Source organism: Pogoniulus pusillus, chromosome 17 (genome assembly GCF_015220805.1).
Source record: "Pogoniulus pusillus isolate bPogPus1 chromosome 17, bPogPus1.pri, whole genome shotgun sequence".
Classification (NCBI taxonomy): Eukaryota; Metazoa; Chordata; class Aves; order Piciformes; family Lybiidae; genus Pogoniulus; species Pogoniulus pusillus.
The window spans coordinates 22,247,374-22,273,571 of record NC_087280.1 but is presented as its reverse complement, the minus strand read 5'-3'; the positions used below and the strand labels follow the sequence as shown (position 1 = coordinate 22,273,571).

At 47.2% G+C, this 26,198-nt stretch overlaps 1 protein-coding gene across 7 annotated transcripts in view; it reads right to left on the bottom strand.

Moving 5' to 3' along the window:
* The window catches only part of AKAP13 (A-kinase anchoring protein 13), a 286,571-nt gene that overhangs the window by 243,664 nt on the left and 16,709 nt on the right, over positions 1-26,198 (bottom strand). For all 7 annotated transcript variants that reach the window (XM_064158064.1, XM_064158065.1, XM_064158062.1 and 4 more), the window contains exon 2: positions 12,483-12,537. The gene's annotated coding sequence lies outside the window, so the exon portion shown is untranslated. The remainder of the gene's footprint in view (positions 1-12,482; positions 12,538-26,198) is intronic.

Genomic DNA, 26,198 nt, shown 5'->3' with positions numbered 1-26,198 from the left:
GAGATGCTGAGGGAATCAGCTGAGAGGACCAGCCAAAACAAACCCCCACATGAAATAATTCTGTATCATCCAGAACTATGAGATGCTGAGAGAATCAGCTGAGAGGACCAGCTAAAACAAACCCCCACATGAAATCCTTCTGTAGCATCCAGAACTATGAGATGCTGAGAGAATCAGCTGAGAGGACCAGCCAAAACAACCCCCCCCAAAAAAAAATCTTCTGTATCACCCACACCATGAGCTCACCACACAAGGGTAACAGTGAGGAGCTGAACCAGAGTGCACAGCAACTTGATGGAGACTTATTCATGCATATTTTTCAGGGACCTGCCAAACACTTCAGGTTTCACAAGCAAAACCCTGTGTTCTTGTAACTCAGCCCTACTCCATTTCACTTAGCTCAAAGTGTGACCCACGTTAGGAGCCTGATCAAATTCCTTGCTTTATCCATGCTTGAATCCAAGCCTTGGCTCAGCAAGGAAAAGCAGACTAAGTTACATGAGCTTTTCTTTTCACAGAGGATGCCAGCACTGCAGGTAACACCATCAAGGTTCAAAGAGCTTCAGTTTGGTTACAAACAAAAGGATTTCAGCCTTTGGTGAAGCTGTTGGTGTTTCTGCAGCTCTTGTTCAACAGTCCAGGGTTAAACTTCTGGGTTTTGTCTGCAAATAAGGAATTAAGCTTCTTGAACAGTCCAGTCTGATCTGGGAATTTCTTCAAACAACTCACAGAGCCAATTTTCAGCTGTCTGGTAATGATGAAGACCAACAAAGTTCTGAAACATTTACAGGTCAGAGGTAATGCAACTGCATTGCAACAACAGCAGTTGCCATTGCAGGATGACCGCTGTGGAAAGAGCACCACATCTGGGCACAAATAGCCACACCTCAGCTCCACAGGAACCTTTGCACCACCTCTTCTAGAAAATCACCTTCTCACTCCTGTGCTGCAACAAGCAGGACCACAACTCTTTGGGTTTGTAGCTTTCCCTCACACATGTCCATCCCTAACCTCACTTCAGGTCTAGTTGCTGCCCTTGAAGTCTTCTCCAGCTCCAAGGATCTCCATGCCTACCATGGGGAGAAGAGCAGCTAAGGCTCACCCAACTCTTCCTTGGGGAATCAAGCCAGAAATCCACATGGTTTCCCTAAAGGGCAACTGCCAGACCTCTGTGCAGGGCCTGTGCAATGACAAGGGAGGAACTGAACTGCCAGACAGCAATGCCCAATCTCATCTCATCAGTGTGGGGAAGAGCCAAGACATCCATGGGCAACCCTGGGGGAGGACAAGGGGAGATAAGACCCCCTAGTAGCTTTGAAGTGGCTTCCATGGAGGAGATAAGAGAAACACAGAATGGTTTGGGTTGGAAACAATCGCTAAAGACCACTCCATCCAAAGTCCCTGTCAAGGGCAGGGACATCTCTCACTGGGTGAGGCTGCTTTAAGCCACATCCACCATGACCTCAAACACTTGTGGAGGATAGAGGCACAGAACTGTTTGATCCTGGAGGGCCAGACTGACAAACCCACGGCAGCATGAGGAAAGAACTGCCGGCTTAGGTCAAATGGGAGGAGTGAGCAAACAAGGAGATAAGTAGGTCAGGGAGAACCTGCGTGACTCAGCCAAGTGTTTGCTCAGCAGGAGCTGGAAATCTCCACATTTAGGAGCATGCACATGCAAATGCACATGCACTAACTTATTTTTGAACAGATCTACAGCACTTGTAAAGCCTTCCTATGCTTCATGAACATGAATCAAGCAACAGCACCCACTAATCAGATGCGTTAAGACCAAGCCATGGCTATCTCACTTCATATTTAACAGCTTGACAACTGGAGGAGCAGAAATGACTTTAAAGGAGTCCCACACTCACACTTTTCCTGTGTCAGAGAGCCCAGGCTGTGTCCTACAGGCACACTGCACGGTGCTTGCTGAAAGAGGCCAGTGTTCAGTGCCTGAATGCAGACTCCTGTTTCAGTGCATGACCCAACGCCTCGCACACCGCAAGCGATCCCGCGCCAGACGTCTCCCGTTCCTTGATCGCCAGCCAAGCCCCACGCAGAGGGAACCTTACCAAAGTAACTCTGGCCTGTGGTTGTTAGTTGTGATTTTGGGCTTCAACTGTCCAATCTGCCTTCTAGAGCATTTTAGCTGTACAAAAACCATCTTTAGCAACTGCATTTGAGCTGTATAAGTTACCTGCAGCAATTGCATCTTCAAGTTGATGTTTTACAGCAAGATATCTCTTTCAAGGCTGAGGGAGCTGGGGGTGTGCAGCCTGCAGAAGAGGAGACTCAGGGCAGAGCTCATTGCTCTCTACAACTACCTGAAGGGAGGCTGTAGCCAGGTGGGGTTGGGCTCTGCTGCCAGGCAACCAGTAGCACAACAAGGGGACACAGTCTCAAGTTGTACCAGGGCAGGTCTAGACTGGATGACAGGATGAAGTTGTTGTCAGAGAGAGTGATTGGCATTGGAATGGGCTGCCCAGGGAGGTGGTGGAGTGGCCGGCCCTGGAGGTGTTGAAGCCAAGGCTGGCTGGGGCACTTAATGCCATGGTTGACTGGCCAGGACTGGGTGCTAGGTTGGACTGGCTGAGCTTGGAGGTCTCTTCCAACCTGTTTGATTCTATGATCCTTTTAAATTGCTTTTATTAGTTCAACAACACTTGCCAAGTTTTAACAGACTTTATTTCTCAGCTGCCTAATTTCAATTTCACCTTTGCATAGAGCTTACAAAGAGGCACAAACTCATCACAGCAAGTAAGTGGGATGCGATGCTTAACATCGAGGTTTACACGAATAGACTTTACAGTACCAACTGAGGGTCAGGAATCATAACAGGGCAGTTAAGGAAAAAGAAATTGAGGAAACTCAGCCAAACCTTGCAAATATGTGCAGTCCTGATTAATACAAGGCTACTAGGAAAAAGCAGATGTGAAGTCACAACTTATTTTCCTCAGGAGGAAAGCCAAAGCCTCCAAAAGCCAAACTGAGCTTACTCTAGGCAGTGGCAGACACCGAAGTACAGCAACATTTTACCCCTTCAATGTGAATAAAACATTTTGTGTACAGAGCATTAGTTTTTTTCTTTCCAGGCCTTGAAACCCTGCCAAGTCATAAGCTTTTTATGGGAACATTGAAATTGATGTTGATCAGAGCCATACCCAGGAGTTTTAAGTTTTACCACCATTTAGAGGCAAGGGCTTTGCCCCCCCCAACCCAGTGCCTTCCATCTGACAACTTAGACATATGTTTTGCAAAGCCTGATTAGCTAAAAACTCAGTCTATGAGGATACTGAATTCACTCAGTTGGAGCTGAAACTCAAGACCTACAAACTTCTCTACCCTCTAGAACTTTACATTTCATATATGAAAACCAGCAGCTACTTGGTAAACAAACTTAGGGTGACAGGAACACTGCCTTCTCTTTGCCATCCCTCCTCATGCTCATCAGCATCTGCTTTTTTTCCAAGTCCCAAGCTCTGTTTTCTGAAAAGTTACCACTGATTCATTAAAAACACAAATTCATTTGGAAGCAGAAGGCTGCTGGCAGCCAGACAAATGCTTGATGGCCTTTGGTTGTTGCATCTAATGTGACAGAGACTCAGCTGAGCTGGAAAACCTCATAAAAACTAAGGGGCTTCTTCCTTTCTAATTAACACAGCAATGAAATTCAAGAGCCTGGCAGGGAAACTTCTCTCTAGCATTAGGGTTTTGGAATTACTGATCTGCTCTCTCACTCTACAAGACACATTACAACATGCTTACCCAGGACATTGCCTTTTCCATTTGAAAGGCTCAGATTTGTCAAGCTAGCATCTGTATCAAGCCAGCCGGGGTGCCAAAGATACTGCACCAGAAAAGCTGTTTAATATCTGCCATCCTTACATGGACTTACCCTACAGGCCTCCTATCTGTGCTCTGCAGCTTCAGCATCTGCATCCACTGCACTATGCATAGATTGGTAGAAGAGTTTTGGTTGGAAGGGACCTTCCAGTTCCAAGTCCCCAGCCAGGGTCACTCAAATCCTCATCCAACCTGACCTTGAATATCTCCAGGAAAGAGGCATTCAAGACCTCTCTGAGCAACCTATGCCAGTGTCTCACCACCCTTGCTGGAAAGAATTTCTTCCTCATCTTCAGTCTAAATCTGTTCTCCATCCCCTCTTGTCCTGTCACAAGCCCTTATAAAAAAGTCCCTTCCTAGCTTTTTTTGTAGCCCACTTCAGGTACTGGAAGGCTGCTCTAAGGTCTCCTCAGAGTCTTCTTTTCTCCAGGCTGAACAGCTCAAAGATGATCAGAGGGTAGAGGCTGCTCTTCAGTCTGGAGAAGAGAAGGATTCGAGGAGACCTTACAGTGGCCTCCCAGTATCTGAAGGGCCCTACAGGAAAGCTGAAGAGGGACTACTGACAAGGGCTTGTAATGACAGGATGAGGAGAAATGGGTTTAAACTGAAGAGGGGAGATTTAGACTGGGTGTTAGGAGGAAGTTCTTTACAGTGAGGGTGGTGAGACACTGGAATGGGCTCCCCAGGGAGGCTGTGGCTGCTTCCTCCCTGAAGATGTTCAAGGCCAGGTTGGATGAAGCCTTGAGCAACCTGCTCTAGTGGGAGGTGTCCCTACCTACAGCAAGGGTTTGGAGATGGGTGATCCTTGAGGTCTCTTCCAACCTAGACCATTCTATGATACTAATTTTTAGCCCTTCTCTGGACCTGCTCCAGTAATTTGATGTCCTTCTAATGCTGAGGGCAACAGCACTGGACACAGTACTCCAGATGTGATCTTTCATGACCAGAAAGGCAGAATCCTCTCCCTGTCCTGCTGCTCTCACTGCTTGTGATGCAGTCCAGCACATGCCTACCCTCTGGGCCACCAACAACCATTGCTGGCTCACGTTGAGTTTGCCACCAACTGACACCCTCCAGACTGCTCTAAATCCACTCCTTGCCTAGCCTGTAGTTGTGCTTGGGATTGACCCAAGCCAGGTGTAGGACCTTGCCCTTGGCCTTGTTGGACTTCATGAGAACACATCCATTCTATCACTGACACAAATGTCAAAGCTTCAATTTCCTAGGGAAGTAGACACAAGGTACATGGTCCATGTCTAAGCAGGTCTGCCTCTCAGGCTCTTCTGCCAGGCAACCAGCAATAGAACAAGGGGACACAGTCTCAAGTTGTGCCAGGGTAGGTATAGGCTGGATATTAGGAGGAAGTTCTTCACAGAGAGAGTGATTGGCATTGGAATGGGCTGCCCAGGGAGGTGGTGGAGTCACTGTCCCTGGAGGTGTTCAGACAAAGCCTGGCTGGGGCACTTAGTGCCATGGTCTGGTTGACTGGATAGGGCTGGGTGCTAGGTTGGACTGGCTGAGCTTGGAGGTCTCTTCCAACCTGGTTGATTCTATGATTCTACTGGGCTGGGAACTTCTGTGCTCTTTGTGTACCATCCCCATCTGTTTATTTGAACCATGACAAATATTAGTTTTAAACTTATAGGCATTGCTTTATAAGAAGTCTCCAATCCCATTGGGATAAAGAGCTTACACTAAACAAAAGAGTTTGTTTACACTGGGAGTACATCTAATAGGAGACACTTAGAATCCCACATGTTCAAAGCAGGACAAAACTACAGCCCAGCTTTCTGCAAAGGGCTGCTGGCTCTTGCTACCGAGAGGCCAGCTGGACCACATGCACATCACAAGGCTTGAAAGTTCAAGTTAAGAGAAGCTGCTCTGCAGAGCCTCTGAGCCCACCAAAATCATCACATGCCCACCTGGCCCAGCAAACAGAAAGCAAGCTGAAAATCACCTCGTGCTTTGGCAGCAGTAAAAGGACTAGAAGATGTGGGAGAAATAAGGAAGGGAAAAATCAGCCAAACCCCAGACATACATATGCTCCTGGTTAACGTGAAGCTACTAGGAAAAAGCAGATGTGAAGTCACACCTTGGTTCATTCAGGGCAAAAGCAAAGGACTGGAACAGCTGCTCGAGCTCACTCTGGGCAAGGAGAAACGCTGAAACAAGAGTTTAAAGACAGCAAGACTATGACCTCAAGCCTTTCATATGTTATTTATGTTGGCTGTCCCACCAGTCCCCCAAGGAAAGGCCAAACCAAAGAAATTCATTCTGTTAGTCTTACTCCTCATTCGTACCTACAAACACACACAAGTCAAAGGTTTAGTAACTGTCGAGAGCTCTGAGCTGAGATGAAAGTTGGGTTCTGTTCGACTCACTTGACTGCAACACACAGAAATCCACAGGACTTTGGGGGGGGGGAGGCTGTTTTAGAAAGTATTAAGAGTTAATTTGAAGATTAAGGTAGGTTGGAAGAATCTGTTCTGTGACATCTTTTAGCTGCTTCTACTCTTGATAACCGCTCAACAGAGTCTCTTACGGCGCAGCATGCACCTGAACAGGAACAAGGGAAAGAGCAGCATGCAGAGATACTCAAAGCAGTTGAAGCTGCAAAGATCACAGTATCACAGTATCATCAGGGTTGGAAGAGACCTCACAGATCATCAAGTCCAACCCTTTACCACAGAGCTCGAGGCTAGACCATGGCACCAAGTGCCATGTCCAACCTTGCCTTGAACTGCCCCAGGGACGGCGACTCCACCACCTCCCCGGGCAGCCCATTCCAGTGTCCAATGACTCTCCCAGTGAAGAACTTTCTCCTCACCTCGAGCCTAACAGCAACACTGCAACTTCCCATCTCAGAAAAGAAAGGTTTGTTCAGTAAAGCTGAAAATGGGTTTGAATGCTGCCTTAAAAAAGCCACTCACACATGCAAATACTGTGGCCAGCACTCGAGTGTGAAAGCAGAGACAGCATCACTCTGTCCTCTCAAATACATCTATAAAAAGATGTTTCTCTGTATCCAGGTCCTGCACTTTGTCTCAGATTTATTTTGTACCCTGGGAACGCTGCTTGCACAAGGACTAGAAGAGTAAAACTCCTCTACAGTTGAGGCACTTCTGTTCTAGGGCTACAAACAGAAATTGCACCAGGCAGATAGCGACAATTGTGGGTACGCAGTGAAATCTCCTCGGCACACTTTGTGTGCCCTCTTGCCTAGTGGTTGCACCATCTGCTCCCTCTATCTAGGGACTGAGAATGCATTTCCCCAAGCTCTACAGGAACAACAGCAAGTCAGTTTTGGAGGGGAAAGAAGGAGAAAGGCAGCACTCAAAACTCCAAGGGTTATTTACAAATAAACTGAAGCCCTATAAACTTGGCTGCCGAAGAAAGATAATCTGCTCTAGCTTATGCCAAGTGGGTCAGACAGAGGAAGAACCTCAGCAATCTTCAAAGCAGATGGGGAAGTAAGTGCCCATGTGAACAAAGAGGAAACAAGCTTCTGTTCATTTCAGCTTGTTTCAGAGCTTCAGTTTTCTGGGCACCATGAAAAAATAAGTCAGATCTTTAACTGCCACCAGCAGAAGAGCTCATTTCTGTGACAAGCACTAGGAGAACTGCAGAGTAATTACTTTAGACTATCAATCAATAAGGTCCTGGTGTCTGCAGATGGAGGATGTTAGCTCAGTAATAGGGTGGCAGGGAAAGGGAAAGAAAGGTGCTCAGAGGCAGAGTGGGAGAAATGTTCTTTGCTTTGTAGCTATAAGAAAACTCTCTTAGGATTCTTTATCATTGGTGCTTCAATAGCACTGCTGTAAGTATTCCTGCAGCTCTACTTTAAAGATCACTGCAGCTAATTAAAACATGTTTTTAAAGAAATGCAAGCTTGAAACTAAGGGTTTTTTTTTTACTCTTGCAGAAATGAAAGCACAGCAGTGCACAGAATGAACATACATTGCACACCTTAAGGAGCTGAAGCTGACCTCTTGGGTCTTTTCTCAGGCTTTGCGCCGCTCCACACGATCTGGGCCAAGACCACTTCCATATACAGGGCTGCATCTCCATCTCAGGCTAACCTCATCATCCAAGTGGTGAAACCTAAAACCAGCTAATCTCTCCCAGGGTTATGCTTGTGGAACTGGGAAGCCCTCCATCTGCCTCAGCAAAAGAAAAAGATCACTGGCTGCAAAATAAACAGCACATTAACCACAGAACAATAGCCTCTCCAGTCAGTGTGCTTCATGCCACCCACCAAGGGCTAACAATTTTCTACCAGATCCTTTCCCCTTCAAAGAAACTAAAAATAGAGGGGAAAATAAAACCCTACTTTGAAGAAAGAGCTTGTGCAAGTTGACAATATGCAACTTCTTCTGGACCTATACCAAGGAAGGACTCCCTTCCTCTCCAAATTGCAGAGAGTTTTGCAAGCTTTCTGCAGTCAAAAGAAGCAGACTCTGAAGGAACACAGAAATGAGTTTATCGTGTTGCTTTTAACAAGGAACATTTAAGCTGAGCTGGGAGCAGTGGAGGGATTAGTGTTCAGTGCTCTGGTTTGCTAGGGAGACAGAGAAAGCCAAGGACACGCTGAGGAGATACTTGTCTTCCAAAGAAAATATTGCTAAGGGAAACAGGCATCCTTCCATCACTTATTTTGGGAGGCTGCTGCTGAGCTGCATCAACTATTCCACTGGTTTTTGCCCCAAGACTTGCTGCTGGAAAAGCCAGCTTGTAAGAACAGCAGAGTCTGTAAGAAGGCTCCAGAGGAATAAGCACTGATGGGGTTGCAAAACACCAACCCGCTCTAGATACACACATCTTCATTTCATACAGGCTCAGGTTGGGTTGCCTGCAGCATGGACAAGACAGCAACAGGTATACGAAGTCTTTGCTGCTTCTGTGTATGTTTAACAACATATCAAGAACTTGACTGAGATGAGAGTTATGAAGGAGGGGGAGAGGCTGTTATGAGTAGTAAGGGAGAAGGCTTTCAAAATGCAATCACTTCATTGTTTTTACCTCTCCTCAGTTCCCACCAAAAACCCCAAAGTTAACTACCTTGCTTTAGGTAACTTTTACCCATGACAGCTACTGCTTCCAGCAAAGATATCATCACTGCTCTCTACAACTACCTGAAGGGAGGCTGTAGCCAGGTGGGTTTGGGCTCTTCTGCCAGGCACCCAGCAACAGAACAAGGGGACACAGTCTCAAGTTGTGCCAGGGGAGGTCTAGGCTGGATGTTAGGAAGAAGCTCTTGCCAGAGAGAGTGATTGGCATTGGAATGGGCTGCACAGGGAGGTGGTGGAGTCGCTGTGCCTGGAGCAAAGCCTGGATGAGGCACTTAGTGCCATGGTCTGGTTGACTGGACTGGGCACTAGGTTGGATTGGAAGAGCTTGGAGGTCTCTTCCAACCTGATATAATCATAGAATCAATGATTTTTACAGCACCTTTAAGTGCTTTAAGACGCAAAGTGAAGAGCCAGGGGAGGTACAGGCTGGATGTGAGGAGGAAGTTCTTCACAGAAAGAGTGATTGGCATTGGAATGGGCTGCCCAGGGAGGTGGTGGAGTTGCTGTGCCTGGAGGTGTTGAAGCAAAGCCTGGCTGGGGCACTTAGTGCCATGGTCTGGTTGATTGGCCAGGGCTGGGTGCTGGGTTGGACTGGATGAGCTTGGAGGTCTCTTCCAACCTGGTTGATCTATGACTTCCCCATAGCTGTCTTCCCATTAAAAAAGGTGTGTAGGGGGAAGTTAAAGCTTGAAAATTTCCATTTGCTATAGTCAGACCTTTGATCTGCAACTCAACAGAAACTCCTGTCAGCTTCAACAGCATCTCCACAAAAAGGGTTTGTTTTTTTTTTTTTTGCTTTTATGTGGCACATGCATCTGACCTGGGCCAACACTGCCATGGGGAGAATGGAAAAGGGATCACCTGATGAAATAAAACCACCCTCCCTCCAAACTATACTGCAGGAATTCCAGCCAAGCACCCCAACTGCTAACACAGTGAGAGCCTTCTGGAACAGCACACGTTCTGTGTCAGCAAAGCAGTGTTAGTACAAAACTCCATTCAAATAAAGGAGTTAATGACCCTTCAGAAAGGGTAGGGCTTGGTCAGGCTTCCAGCATCATGCCAAACAAAGGCCATCTAAGATAGCCAAACTGCTGTAAGAGAAAAAAATATTCAATCAAAAGGAGGAAAACAGTGTCAGCCTTGGACACATTTCATTGTTGAACACTGACAGTGTTTACCTTCCCAGCATAACACATTACTGCTCTGGATCCAGCCTTAAAGCAGAGTACACGACAGAATTACTTATGTCCTTCCCTCTTAACCACCATTCCCTGGGTTATTTATTAGCTAGGTCTGCAGATACTCATAGATGTGTCTAATATACAAAGTTAAAAGGATTTTAAACTGCTGCCTAAACAGCTCCCTGGTTTGCAGAGCCCTCTCTGCTCCCTGGACAAGCAGCAGCATCAAGAAATACAGCCTCAGGATGCAAGTTAGTCACTCCTTGAGGTACAGGAGACATGGGCCAGCCACAAGCACACCGCGACTGGCATGTGTGTCTCATGAATCATAACCAGAGAATCAAACAGGTTGGAAGAGAGCTCCAAGCTCAGCCAGTCCAACCTAGCACCCAGCCCTGGCCAATCAACCAGACCATGGCACTAAGTGCCTCAGCCAGGCTTGGCTTCAACACCTCCAGGGACAGCAACTCCACCACCTCCCTGGGCAGCCCATTCCAACAGCAGAAAGTCTGCATTTACCTTTGCAGCACTTTTGGTCTCTGGACAAGGCACTTACTTTTCTTGGGCCTCAGCCTTAGAATCATGGAATCAACCAGGTTGGAAGAGACCTCCAAGATCATCCAGTCCAACCTAGCATCCAGCCCTGTCCAGTCAACCAGACCATGGCACTAAGTGCCTCATCCAGGCTTTGCTTGAACATCTCCAGGGATGGTGACTCCACCACCTCCCTGGGCAGCCCATTCCAATGCCAATCACTCTCTCTGTGAAGAACTCCCTCCTAACATGAGCAACACACCACTGGATCCCAAGCAACAAGGTCTCTCAAACATGAGCCATAGATGGCTCTGCCAAAGCTTTCTCTCTGAATTAGTGACATGGAAAAGATGCCAGCATATGCAGCTTCAGCTTTGTCTTAGAGTCCACTCTTGATGGCTATTTATCAAATCTAAATGCCAGCAGGACTAGGAAGACCACCTTCAATTCAGCTCCCACAGCCTGGAGGCTGTCAGCCAGTCCTGTGCATTTCTGGCAAAACCAAAAGCCACACTACAGGATACTTTGAGTTCAGCACCTTGGCAAAGGAATGGCAGACTTCAGACATGCTCCTAAATGGAACCCAAAGGCCTCTGGGGTTTTCTGTTTTGCCAAAATGAAGTTTCAAGGCTGAAGATCTATTCACTCTTCCAGAATCCTCCTCAAAAACAAATGTCAGGGAGAAGCAGAGTGGAAAAGACTTCTGGTTTAAGACTGGATGAATTTTATTTCACTGAGGTCCACCATCTCAAGAGACAGAGGCCCAAAGCTTCCATGCTGACCATCCACCAGAAAGGAATCAAAAGGGAGAATGTGGATACTGCTATGGACCCAGCAGCAGAAAAAGAGAGAGACATGAAAACCCTTCCAGAGACACTTCACACAGAACAGCACTTTGATCTTTGTCAGCAGAGATGTCAAGATACTTCACTCCTGTGGGAATACTGCAGTTGCTCTTTGGCCTCATCCAGGATTGCAGCAACTCCAATTAATACATCAAACCAGTTGTGTATCTGGGGATGAGCTTGTTGCCTTGCATCAGAGGGCAATGAAATCTTCTCTCCATCACAGAGAAAGGAAAAGACAGAACACATTAGCATAGCAGAAACACACTTAGGTTTTCCACTCATCACCCAACACACTGCTGGGCTGGACTTGGGCTCACAAGAATGCCCCTGTGCTATGCAGCAGCAGAGGAACTGAGCCTGCAAAGGTATTCCTAAGTAGAAAAGATCATGTGCTTGCAAACAACACCAAGGAACTTCATTTACTACTGATCATCTCCAGTTTAGCATTTTGCAGATGCAGATGATGAAGATGAACAGGGGTGAGCGTGCTTAAGTTGTTCAGGTTCTCTCATTCAGGCCATAAATACAGAACTTGGAAGCTTAGGATTTACCCTGCATCTGTGAAACTCCTACCTAGAACTTCTGAGAGAGAGCAGAGGAAGGGAAGGAGAAAGGATCTAGAGATGTGGAGGTATTAAGGCTTCATTTTCCTAACAAAATGACACTGACACCATCCAGTTGGGTTTCCCCCACTGCCCACAGAAAGCAAATACAGGGAATGCCTTGAAAAGAAGTGCAGTCAATCAGTTGGTTATGCAGATGAAAGCTGTATTTCATTATTCTGCACCAAGTCCACTTCATCTGACTCAATTAATTAATGAGGTCCTTATGTCACACTACAGGCACTGCCCCCACACTTCTTGTTTTACTACATTTCTCCAGCCCTAACCACAGTACAGCTGGCTGGCAGCTCACAGTTACAACACAACGTGCAGAAGAAGATAGGGGAAGTGATTTTGAGAAACACAAATACATCTATCTCTATAGCTTGCTTCACTTACCTAAGCACAGCTGTCATTACAAAGTTTTCCAGGACTAAAATCCAAGAGAAAAGGCCTGAAAAACACAGAAGAGGACAAAAATGTTACTAAGTAGGAAAATACTCCTTCCTTTTTCCCACTGGCAGGAAAAATCAGTCATTTAAAGGAAAAATAAGTCCATTCACACCATCAGTTGCATCTCAGATAGTTATTTGCACCAAGAAGGTGCTCCTCAGGCAGCAAATGTATCAGAAGCAAGAGGGCAGGTTTTGCACCGCCGCTGCCAGCATTACAGCAGTGCAATTCCCCAGCTGTCAATCAGGCTGGGCTGCAATAAAACCAGTCTTACCCAGCAGACAAGCCAGGCCTAAAGCAATTAGCTAAGCTGCCCCATTTAGATTTTCAGTCATTTGTCCCTCCTGTCAAAGCAGATTATCAGTAAATCCAGACCAAGTTGTGGGGTGGGAAGAGAGGAGGAGTCAGTCACTCTGGCGAGGATGAGGATGGCAGGAATCAGAAGTGTTCAGAGTTAAGAAAAATCCAACCCAGCCCAAGGTTAGCTGCAGAGCTGTGAGGCAGCTGACACAGATCAATATTAAGAAAGCTCTGATGTGCAGGATTTCACTAAGGGCATAAAAAAACCAAGCAGAGGGAAAGTTAGCAGCAGAAACATGCAGCCATGGCAGGTCTTCCCCAAATCACCACTACCAAAAAGCAGCTCTTGGAAGAGAGCCTCATGAATGCAGACTAGAAAAAAACAACAAATCAACATCTCCCCACCCAAACTAACTGAATATGGATGATGGCAAGCCTCTAAAGAAGAGAGGGAGTTGACTGCTGCTGAGGAGGAAGAAGTCATCGCTTGTTCCAAGATTAAAAAGTTGTAATTCTGGCTCCGGCTGAGGCTCGATCATTCACTAATCTGGTTCAATTTAGTCAGGCTGATCCTCTGCTCAGACAGACAGGGCATTATCAAAAGTTCCTCTATTCATTTTGCTTCCTGTTAGCCCAGTGAAAGCCCCTTTTATACCCTCCTCGAGAGGCTGTTAAAACCAGGGAGGACTTTCCGATGGAGAAGATAAGGCTGTTGGGATTTATTCATGAGAGCAGGAAGGGAAGTTGTACAGGCTGGTTACAACTGCTCCAAAGCTGAAATGCAGAGCTTTGGAGAGGGAGGGAGGAGATGAGGGATTTCTTATTAATAAGCACCATTGTTAGGACCAGGCATCACCACTCCTGATACTTAGCTACAGAACTGACATTTACTCTTAAGCTGGCATCACCAGATGCATGCAATAGAAGAACTCAAAAACACTCCTGCTAGAACCAGGCATTGCCACTCCTGATACTCAGCTACAGAACTGACATTTACTCTTAAGCTGGCATCACCAGATGCATGCAATAGAAGAACTCAAAAACACTCCTGCTAGAACCAGCCATTGCCACCCCTGATAGGTCACCTGGGAGCCTCCTCTTCTCCAGCCTGCACAGCCCCAACTCTTTCAGTCTGTGCTCACAGCAGAGCTGTTGCAGCCCTCTGAGCATCCTCCTGGCCCTGCTCTGGACACACTCCAGCATCTCCACATCCCTCTTGTAATGGGCTCCTCGATTCAAGAGAGATGTTGAGGTGCTTGAAAGTGTCCAGAGAAGGGCGATGAAGCTGGGGAGGGGCCTGGAGCAGAGCCCTGTGAGGAGAGGCTGAGGGAGCTGGGGGTGTGCAGCCTGCAGAAGAGGAGTCTCAGGGGTGACCTCATTGCTCTCTGCAGCTGCCTGAAGGGAGGCTGTAGCCAGGTGGGGTTGGGCTCTTCTCCCAGGCAACCAGCAACAGAGCACAGGGACACAGTCTCAAGTTGTGCCAGTTGAGGTCTAGGCTGGATGTGAGGAGGAAGTTGTTGGTAGAGAGAGTGATTGGCATTGGAATGGGCTGCCCAGGGAGGTGGAGGAGTTGCTGTGCTTGGAGGTGTTGAAGCCAAGCCTGGCTGGGGCACTTAGTGCCATGGTCTGCTTGATTGGCCAGGGCTGGGTGCTAAGTTGGACTGGATGAGCTTGGAGGTCTCTGCAAACCTGGTTGATTCTATGAGTCAATAAGTAGTGTCAGAACCAGGCATTGCCCCTCCTGATAATCAACTACAGAACGGAGATTTTACTCTGAAGTTGGCATTACCAAATCCACACAATTGATGAATTCAAAACCACTTGGATAAGGCAGAAGAGACTGAGCAGATAAAAACAAGGAATACCCAAGACCTAGAGGATAAACCAGCCAGAGTCAGAAGGAAGAGGCTGCCTAAAAATGCTCTCCAGATGAAGACAGTTCATGCACAATTTTCAGGGTCAGATGCTGTTATTGCTGACATGAGCACACAGACTCCAGTGGAGCAGGATGGTGATTTCCACATTACTCAACATGTGTCAGCAATTTTGAGCAGTTGCTTTGCAGATTCTTAGAGCTAACCAAGCAAAATCCCACCACTGAGAGGCCACTACAGTATTTAGGCAGATGCAAAAGCTGCCTGGAAACTCTATGAAGACATTGAAAAACATTCCTCCTATTAATGTTCAAACAATCTGGTACAGTTGAAACAGTTTTAAAACCTAACAAGGTAGAAATACAAACAAAATCCACATTGCTCCAGTTTGCAGAGGTGGAGCCAAAGCAGCAAAGCTCTAGCAAAAGTTAGGGTTAACAATGATGGTTGCAGGGGTAAACTCTGCCTCTTCCTTCCCCTCTCTCAGACTATTCTTCTCTAAACAAAGTAGGAAAAATAAACAAGAATCAAAACATTCAGAATCAAAACATTCAGAATCAAAAATACCCACAGCAAAAAGCAGGATGGAGTTTTAAAAGGCAGACACCAACTCGGCTGTACTTCAGCATCACCCCAAACAATTGGTAACTCTTTGTCTGCCTCTGATAAAGCTCAGCGAGGTCAACAGAAGCAAAAGCACCACCACATTTTCCAACACACTATTAGATAGACAGGAAAACTTGAAACACAAGGTGAGAGGTTGAGGGAGTTGGGGCTCTTTAGCTTGGAGAGGAGGAGCCTGAGGAGTGACCCAGTTAATGTTTAATCAATACGTAAAGGGTGAGTGGCCAGAGGCTGGAGCCAGGCTCTGCTCAGTGATGCCCAATGACAAGACAAGGGGCAATGGGAGGAAGTTGAGGCATAGGAAGTTCCATGGAAATATGAGCAAAAGTATTTTCACAGTGAGGGTGACAGAACCCTGGAACAGGCTGCCCAGGGGGGGTGTGGAATCTCTCTGCAGATATTCAAACCCTGCCTGGATGTGTTTCGGTGTGATCTGGTACAGGAGACCCTGCTCTGGCAGGGGGGTTGGACTGGATGAGCCCTCGAGGTCCTTTCCAACTCCTAAGATTCTGTCATTCTGGGATGCAATTTTAGACAGGCACCAGTTTGAATCAGACAGGGATTGAGTGTGAATCTCAACCAGGTAATGGCCAAACCCAGAACAGTATCAAGACACAAGAGCGACGGTCCACAGGTCAGCACATGAAGCATCAAAGGTACTTACACAAACAGGGACAAAGGCTCCCAAATTACCTCTTGCTTTGCAGAACACCAATATGCAGTCAAAGAGAAGAGAGCACTAGCAAAGTCCAGAGATATTTTAACACAGCTTCTCCTTTAGTTTATTATTAACTCTCTACAAAAGTTAAGCACAAGCTGTACGGACACGCCGGTTTGCTCAGTCATCACATCATTTCTTCTCGGGGATCGAGCAGAGAATTAGGGAAGCAGGAGACAGCTGCCTTCTCTTCTGCCACCAGCCTGCATCTCTTCAGATGCAGCACTTGAGGCAAAGCTCAGCTGGCACTGGTCCTCCCTGCTTTGTGCAGCAGTGGAAATCTTGCCTGTCGCAATCTCCAATCACCAACTCCAGCAGTGTACTTGGCAAATGCTCAGGCTCAGCGGGCATTTCAGAGCAAGGTGCCAAGTTCCCCAGTAAAGAAGGGTAATAACTGCTCACCTATCTTCATACATGTGTCTGGAAGGACAACATCCTGTTATAAAGCAGTGTACAATCACTTCTGTGCGTTTAGTACTATTAATAAGGAGAGGTTTGTCACAGCACAAAGGCTGTTTCCTGCAGTGGGAATGCGGTCATGGGATGACAAAACACAGCCTGCTTGCTCTGCACAGCCTGGAAGATTGTTGGAGCTTCTCTGTCTCAGAACAAGTCTTGTCACACCAAAGATTGTTGGAGCTTCTCTGTCTCAGAACAAGTCTTGTCACACCAATCCTAACTAGAAACAGGTGAAGCAAGGTTATCCAAACCTTCCATTTGTCCCCAAGTTTGAGGAACCCCCACTGGCATCTTACAGCTGACCAATCATTGATACCTACTGCAAGGAAATGAGGAGAGACACGGACTAGATGTTCCTTGGACAGTTCTTTTCAGCTTCATTATGATAGTTGGCCAAGAGGGAATCTGAAGGAGTTGGAGCAGCTTTCACCTTTAAGCTGACAGACAAGAAAACCACAACAGGCAATGCCTGCTGCTACAGAGCTGGAGAGAACAAACTTGGTTCACTCCAAAGACTATCAGACAGAACTAACTTGGTTCACTCCAAAGACTATCACACAGAACTAACTTGGTTCACTCCAAAGACTATCACACAGAACTAACTTGGTTCACTCCAAAGACCATCAGACAGAACTAACTTGGTTCACTCCAAAGACCATTAGACAGAACTAACTTGGTTCACTCCAAAGACCATTAGACAGAACTAACTTGGTTCACTCCAAAGACTATCACACAGAACTAACTTGGTTCACTCCAAAGACTATCAGACAGAACTAACTTGGTTCAACTCCAAAGACTATCAGACAGGACTAACTTGGTTCACTCCAAAGACTATCAGACAGAACTAACTTGGTTCACTCCAAAGACTATCACACAGAACTAACTTGGTTCACTCCAAAGACTATCAGACAGAACTAACTTGGTTCACTTCAAAGACTATCACACAGAACTAACTTGGTTCACTCCAAAGACTATCACACAGAACTAACTTGGTTCACTTCAAAGACTATCAGACAGAACTAACTTGGTTCACATAAAATACAACTTCACACACATGACAGGTTTAAAAACCTCTTCTTTTTACTTGGCCCTTATCTTTTCATTGCCTGACTCTGCAGTTTCAAAGTTGGTTGCTGTGATGATGCTGAGGTTTAGGGTTTGTGTGCTTGGGATTTTTTAGCTTGGGTTTTTGTTTTGATTTTTTTTCTGTCTGTTTGGGGGTCTGTTGTTTGTTTTTACAACCCCAAACTGCTAAGTTCCTACTTTTGAAGACCATGTTCTGGTTTTTCCCCACCTCTCCTTCACGGGAGTACACACATGCCTCATTTCTACCCTCTGCACTGTTGGAAGTTACACTTGGAATAGCTGGGACTGAAAGCAATGGAGGATTTCAATAGCAGTTTCTTTGTCACTTCAAGAATCTGTTTCACCACACAAGCCTGCAAGTGCAGACCTCTGCATGCATTGTGAGGGGCATGTGGCACAGATGCCTACCAGTGGTTCCTGAGCAGCTCTGTGGTAACCACGTTCAGACTGTTACAAGAGGTTTCAGCAGAGCTCAGAGATGAAAGCTGGCAAAGAACACCAAGATTCAGAAAGCCAACCCCCACAAATGCAACTCAGATTTCTGCAAGCTCATGATGCACTGAACAAGGATGGGTTTTCCATCTCATCCTCTGAGGAAAGCTGCAGGACATGCTTTGTGCTGCCAGAAAGGTTAGAGGGCTGCCAGAGCATGCACAGGAGAAGGTTTGTGTGCAAACAGAACAAACAGCCTCTAGTGAATTATTGTAGCCAATGAAGCCACAATTCTCCACTGAAAACACAGCATTGCCCAGCTGCTTAGCTAATCTTCAACCTCTGCTTCTTGAGTTGGCTTTTGACTTTAAAGACTTCCAGTTCTCTTCAGAAGCAAAAGACAAATGAATGCAAATTCACTACCCCTCCTGGAAAAAGGCAATTAAAAGCCCTGCAAAACTCATCAGTACTGTGAATTGCCTATGACACTAATGAGCTTTCACCTGGAATTCTGCAAACATTAATACATGTCAGCAGCCATGGGAAATTCACCCAGATTACCTGAACTTGACTTCAAGCTGAAGGAAGACCAAACCTGGAAGGCAGGCAGAGATTCTGGCTGGTCTGCACCCCTCTGCTAAGCTGAGTGACGTGAAGCAGATGCATTTTGTATTCGCTGCCTCCTCTCATGCAAAGGGGCAAGAAAAAGTCAGAAACAGCACTTATCTGGAAACAAGCAAATAAAGTACACACTGCTACTGTTTGTGGAAAGGCTTGGAAGAGGGATACAGATGGAATTCCTTCAAATGCATGTCTTCAGTTTCTTAGAGTCAATCTGACAAATGAGCTTAGTGAGCACTGCTCAAACCAAGCCGAGGGTCCGGTTCCCTCACCTCCTCTTCCTAAGTAAGCAAGTTGCAGTTTCTGGCATAGACACTGGTGTGTGAGATTTTAACATTCCCTTTCCCATAAACAGTCATGCATCAAGCTCTGAAAATTTGCTTCACAGAAACGTTTGCACTAGGAGAGCTCAATTATTCTAATAGTTGTATGACACATGCAGGAGGGGTGCAGAAAAAGGTTATGGTGAGCTCACTGGAAGAATTTAAACAAGGACTTGATAAAAAGGGTTTGAATTATTCACTCAGCTCCACTATTAAATCAGGCTTCCAAAGGAGTCTTTAAACAATAGCACAGAAGAAGCTGTATTTATAACAAAAGGCAGCATTGAAGCTATCACTGTCTGGCTGCACAAAGTCATTCATAATTAGAGTTGGAAATGCACCCAGGCACAGCATCGTGCGTGGGTTCACAACCCTGCCAGACTCACTGGACACCCTGACTATTTACTCTAAAGTTCCTTCCTAGAGAGGCAGCAGCACCATTTATGTCTAAAAGATCTTAAGTACTGCTTCTTAGGCTAAGGAAGATCAAGTTCTTCAAGTACAGCAGAAGTTGAGCCAAGTCCAGGCACTAATGCAGGCTGGGTGCAAAGTGGATTGAGAGCAGCTCTGAAGAAAGAGACTTGGGTGTACTGATTGATGAGAAGCTCCCCAGGAGCTGGCAGTGTCCTCATGAAGCACATCGTGTGCTGAACTGCAGCCAAAGGAGTGTGGGCAGCAGGGCAAGAGAGGGGATTCTGCCCCTGCCCCTTGACTCTGCTCTGCTGAGACCTCACCTACAAACCTGCCTCCAGTTCTGCTGTCCCCAGCACAAGAAGGACATGGAGCTGTTGGAGAAAGTCCAGAAGAGGAGGCCACAAGGATGATCCAAAGGCTGGAGCAGCTCTGCTGTGAAGATAGGCTGAGGGAGCTGGAGATGTGCAGCTCAGAGAAGAGAACAGGGGGACCTTAGAGCCAGTGCCTGAAGGGATCCTGCAGGAAGGCTGCAGAGAGACTTTTCCTGAGGGTGTCTAGAGACAGGACAAGAGAGAATGGTTTGAAGGTGAGGGAGAGCAGGGTTAGACTGGAGCTGAGGAAGAAGTTCTTCAGCAGAAGGGTGGTGAGACTCTGGAGCAGGTTGCCCAGCGAGGCTGTGGATTGCCTCCTCCCTGGGGGTGTTCAAGGCCAGGCTGGATGAGGCCCTAAGCAGCTGAGCCTGGCTGGGAGGTGTCCCTGCCCATGGTGGGGAGGTTGGAGGAGTTGATCTCCGAGGTCCTTTCCAACCTAACCCATTCTATGACACTAAGCAGGACTGGGATAATCTTTTATGTCTATCTTCATACTATTCCACAAGGCACACAAACAATGTGGTATGTTCATCAAAGCTTCAGAGTCAAACTCAGATGAAGGACACTACCATGCACCTTTCAGTTAGATCTTATTCACAGCTCATAGAAACAACCAGGTTGGAAGAGACCTCCAAGATCATCCAGTCCAACCTATCCCCCAGCCCTAGACAGTCAACCAGACCATGGCATGTACAGTACAGAGTTTTTTTTCTGTCCTTGCTCCATGCACACATCCCAGTTTCTTCCTCCCAACTCTCAGAGCCCACTTAGAATGGAGGGTGAAAAGCAGGAGACTTCAAAGACATAACAGGAGTGGTACTCCACTTCTTTGGTCCCTGCATCCTCTCACTATCTGCCTTCTTTCCTCCCATCCCAGGCTGCTCAATGAACACGAGCCAAAATTTCCTCTCCAAGTTAACACTCCAAGACCGTTTCAGCTATGAGCATCACCCACAGAAATGTTCCTCTCTCCCACATCAGTTTGTTCCCAAATAAGCTCAAGGACTGGTGACACGAGGCCTGGAAGTTGTGAAAAAAGAAAGAGCAGGATATCCTACTGCATCCAGCCATGGTCCCAGAGCAAGGGCAGAATGAGTCAGTGCCCCAGCACAGCCACTTTCAGGCATTTCTGACAATATTACTTTAATGACAGCATTTTGTTTCCTTCAGCCATGCCAAGCAGAGAGCTCAACTTAAGTGTTAATGAAGTGTTCTAACACTCTTGTCTGTAGAAGACACCAGGTGTCACCTAACCAGCTGCTCAAGGGTGAACACACAGCTGCTCCCTTCACCACACAACCAAGAAAAGAGGGTTTGCATCACATCAACTAGAGAGCTGTGGGGGTAAGACAGAAGAGCCAAAGCTACCACATTAATAAACACCATCAAGCCCCGGGACAACAGTGGGACCCTTCCCTGATCAGAATCAGCAGAACATCAACAGAAGCAAAACCCACCCAAAACACCACCCCAAACCACACTAAAGGGAGGGATCTCACCAATTCTGAGGAAATGGGGGTTCAGGTGGTTTTGTTTTGCTGTTAGGAAGCCAAACCACAACAGCAGTGCCACCAGCAACACCTCCTGAAACCTTTCTTCTCTTTATAACCCTTAAATTGAGGCAGAGTGGCTGGAAAGTAGTCTGGTGGAAAAGGTTCAGGGGGTGCTGGTGGGCATCTGAACAGGAGCCAGCAGTGTGCTCAGGTGGCCAAGAAGGCCAAGGGCATCCTGGCCTGGATCAAAACCAGTGTGGCCAGCAGGAGTAGGGCAGTGATGGTGCCCCTATAGTCAGCCCTGGTGAGGCCACAGCCTGAGTGCTGGGTTCAGTTCTGGGTACCACAGGATAGGAAAGACATTGGTAGGCTGGAAGGTGTCCAGAGAAGAGCAGCAAGGCTGGGGAGGAGTTTAGAAAGCATCATATAAGGAGCAGCTGAGGGAGATGGAGGTGTGTAGTCTGGAGAAGGCTGAGAGACATTATTGCTCTCCACAGCTACCTGAAAGGAGGTTGGAGTAAGGCTGGGGTTGGTCTCTCCTCCCAAGTAACCAGCGACAGGACGAGAGGAAATAGGTTTGAGTTGTGCCAGGAGAGGGTTAGACAGGACACTGGAAAAACTTCTTAAGTGACAGAGTGGTGAGGGGTTGGAACAGGATGCCCAGGGAGGTGGTGGAGTCCCCATCCCTGGAGGTGCTCAAGAAGCTTCAGGTAGATGTAGTGCTTCAGGGCATGGTTTAGTGGTCAGGGTAGCCAAGTCACAGTTGGACTCAATCTTAAAGGTCTTCTCCAGCCTCAGTGATTCTCTGATTGTGAATTCAGCTTTGCTGCTGTAGTTTCCTTCAACCCTACACCTCGCCACCTCATCTGCATGTTCTTACACATCTATTTGGAGCCCTGGTTTTCCCAGCTATGGGTAAGACTAAACACCTGCATCACTGCAAGCACAATTAGGGCAAAACACCAGGGCTATTTGCAGACTTCCTGCTCATCAAACAGTATTAGTGTGCCTTTGCCTTGAGCAATTATTTGCAGCGCTGGAAATGCTGAAGAGGCACTAGAGAGACAGCAGAAACAACCCCTCCTCCATTATGCAATGTATTTGTGTTAGCTTTTGGAATGACTCAGGAGGGGGAAACAAAATCATCAGAATAATTCCTTTTTAAATCTGTCCAGTGAAAAGGAGAAGGGGGAGAAAATTAATTCAGTTAACACTCTGCATTAGCTTACACCAAAAGAGACAGAGGGAGGCATTCTGCACTTCAACTGACTTAGCAGCTCAAATGCAACTTCAGGCTCCAATGCAGGCTTTAAGTCAAATTCCTTAGCAGAGTAAAACCCTTATTAGCCTGTCTTCACTGTAATTTTAATCTCAGTTAATTGTATGTAATTTATGGTAAGAATAACCCACTTTTTTCTTTTCAGAACTGGATATATTGCATGCAGAGCAATTCCCTGGCTAGCAGGGTTAAGGTTTCCCCTAGAGAAATATTTCTGCTGCAAAAGAAGAATCCCTGAATGCTTCAGAAACATGCAAAAATATTTTCATAACTACATCATACTCAGCTGTATTAATTCACCTAACTTAGCCCTAAGCCAACACAACCTGGCTGTGCAGCCTCACTTTAAACCAAAGCTATGTACCAGAAAGACTTCCAATCCACCTACATAAATGACATTTTTCTTCCACCCCATGCAAGCAAAGAGGATCATAGAATCAAGCAGGTTGGAAGAGAGCTCCAAGCTCATCCAGGCCAACCTAGCACCCAGCCCTGGCCAAGCAACCAGACCATGGCACTAAGTGCCCCAGCCAGGCTTTGCCTGAACACCTCCAGGGACGGTGACTCCACCACCTCCCTGGGCAGCCCATTCCAATGCCAATCACTCTCTCTGACAACAACTTCCTAACAACATCCAGCCTAGACCTCCCCTGGCACAACTTGAGGCTGTGTCCCCTTGTTCTGTTGCTGGTTGTCTGGCAGAAGAGCCCAACCCCACCTGGCTACAGCCTCCCTGCAGGGAGTTGTATGAGGACCTCCCTGAGCCTCCTCTGCTGCAGGCTGCACACCCCCAGCTCCCTCAGCCTCTCCTCACAGGGCTGTGCTCCAGGCCCCTCCCCAGCCTTGCTGCCCTTCTCTGGACACCTTCTAGCACCTCAACATCTCTCTTGAATTGAGGAGCCCACAACTGGACACAGGGCTCAAGGTGTGGCCTGAGCAGTGCTGAGTGGAAGAACAGAGGAAAATGACTGATATTTTTACCTTGAAGAAGGCACAAAAGCATCTCAACCCCCTTCCCTCCCATTTATGATTGAAGCTTCAAGCAGAACTGCACAAAGAAAACTCCAGGTGAAGACAACATCTCCTTTTCAAGCTCCAGAAACGTGACAGACTTGATCACTTCTCTAGTTGTTACAAAGATGATTTTGAAGCACTGCCTGAACCGCACAAAGTTTGCTTTAGAGCCAACCTTGTCAATGCTGCTGGCACACAACACTCCCCCCATGTCAGCACAGGCAGTATTTACATCCTGTAGCCAAAGTCAAGCTCTGAAGCCCAGGTTACTATCTCTGCCCATCATGAAACGTTCATTACGTATTTCCTGCCCCTTTTTAGGCACTGAGGCTTTGTTTGGTTTGTTAATTTTCACTTAAATGCCCACTCAGTAAAAAGCTACTGATATTCCCCACTCAAACTCAAAACCCCCACCAAGTTCACTATCAGGGTGGTTTCCTACTCTGCTTTCTGCACTTGCTGGGGCAGTTTCATGCCATTCCCCTTGCTCCTACTGCTCTTTAGGAGGTGGCTGCATGGAAAAGCAGTTCAACTCATAGCACCCATCTCACAGCCTGAGCAGCAATGCACCCTTTTGAGTGAAGCTTACACCCTGCCAGAGCCTACTTGTAGAAATAACCTGGCTAGGAGAGACAGGGGATAGTTATGCACTTGTTAAGAGAGGGGCTGTGATTTGAGAGTGAAATGCAAGCAAGATGCACAGAGCAGGAGAAAAGCTGGACCCTGCCAGGAGCACCAGAACAGGTCTACCCTGCGTTGGGCTAGCACAATAACAGATCTTTTACTCACTTACACTGAAATCATAGAACTGACAGGGGCAGAAGGGACCTCAACGATGATCCAGTTCCAAACCCCCTGCCAGAGGCAGGGACACCTCACACTACATCAGGCTGGCCAGAGCCACATCCATCCTGGCCTTAAAACATTCCATGGATGAGGCTTCCACCAGCTCCCTGGGCACCCTGTGCCAGGCTCTCACCACCCTCATGGTGAACAACTTCTTCCTAACGTCCAGTCTGAATCTACTCACTTCTAGTTTTGCTCCATTCCCCCTAGCCCTATCACTACCCTACACCCTAAAAAGTCCCTCCCTAGCTTTCCTGAAGCCCCTTTCAGATGCTGGAAGCCACAATAAGGTCACCTTACAGCCTCCTCTCCAGACAGAACATTCCCAACTCTCACTCGGTCTCCACAGCAGAGCAGCTCCAGCCCTCGTGGCCTTTCTCTGGACACCTTCCAGATCTTTCTTGTAATAAGGGCTCCAGAAGAGAAAGCAGAAAGAAAATGCCACATTTTACACTCTTAACTTCTCCTCCATTTTATGTGGTGTCCACATGCCAAAGGCAAGGAGCTGCCAGGACTCAGCAGCACGTAAAGCCCCGCGCTCAGCCCTGCTTCCAGCGGGCAGCTGTGCGAGGGAAGTGGAGAGGGAGAGGACATGGACAGATGTTTCCATTCACAAACGCTGCCAAGGAGCTGGGAATGCTGAGTTCACTACCTTGGTGTTATTTACATTTCACAACATCCAGTAATAACCACGCCACAAGCAGTTTAAAAAAGGAAAACACAGCGCAGCAGGGGAGCATTTCACCACCACCTTCATTAAGGGGAGGGGAAAAAAAAAAATGAACAGCTTTTTATATCCCAGTTCTGAAGACTTTGCCTTGTTTTGCCCACTGCCATCCAAACAGGACACCAGCATCCAGAGCCTCCCAGAATGGCTCCCAGCTAATTACACAATCACAGAATGGTAGGGGTTGGAAGGGACCTCCAGAAATCAAGTCCAACTCCCCTATCAAAGCAAGGTCACCTAGGGCAGGTGACATAGGAACACAGCCAGGTGGATGTTAGGAGGAGGTTCTTGCCAGAGTGATTGGCATTGGAATGGGCTGCCCAGGGAGGTGGTGGAGTCCATGTCCCTGGAGGTGTTCAAGCAAAGCCTGGATGGAGCACTTAGTCCCATGGTCTGGTTGGTTGACTGGCTAGGGCTGGGTGCTAGGTTGGACTGGATGATCTCAGAGGTCTCTTCCAAGGCGGCTGATTCTGTGATTTGGAAAGTCTCCAGAAAAGGAAACTCCACAGCCTCTTTCTGCAGCCTGTTCCAGTGCTGTCACTCTCACCATTCAGAAGTCTCTCCTCATGTTGAGGTGGAACCTCCTGTGTTCTAGCTTGTACCTGTTGTTCCTTGTCCTATCACTGGGCACCACCAAACAGAGCCTGGCACCCTCATCCTGACATCCTCCCCTCAGATATTTATAGACTCCTGTCACTGCCACTTTGCAAGAGGAGTGCACACCTGGGGCACCAAGGATGAGGAACCACCTGGACTCCTCCTGAACAAACTGATGTTTACCTAGCATGGTTCCTCCTGTAGCAATTGTACTACAAACCAAACACTGCAAAGACCAAATCTGGCACTCCTGGCACAAAAAGCATCCTTCTAAAGGATTGGGAGGGTGTGTTTCAGAGACATCCATGCCAAGCTCAACCCTGAGACCAAACAGGTTTCAGAATTAGCTTCCAGATCCAGTCTGGCAGCTCAAACTCCAAGAGCTGTCCCATCCACCTGAACACTGGAGCATTATAGACAGACCACGTGTGACAATCCACTCTGCCTGTCCCGAGGTGCTCCCTGCAGCAAGAGATGGCAAGGC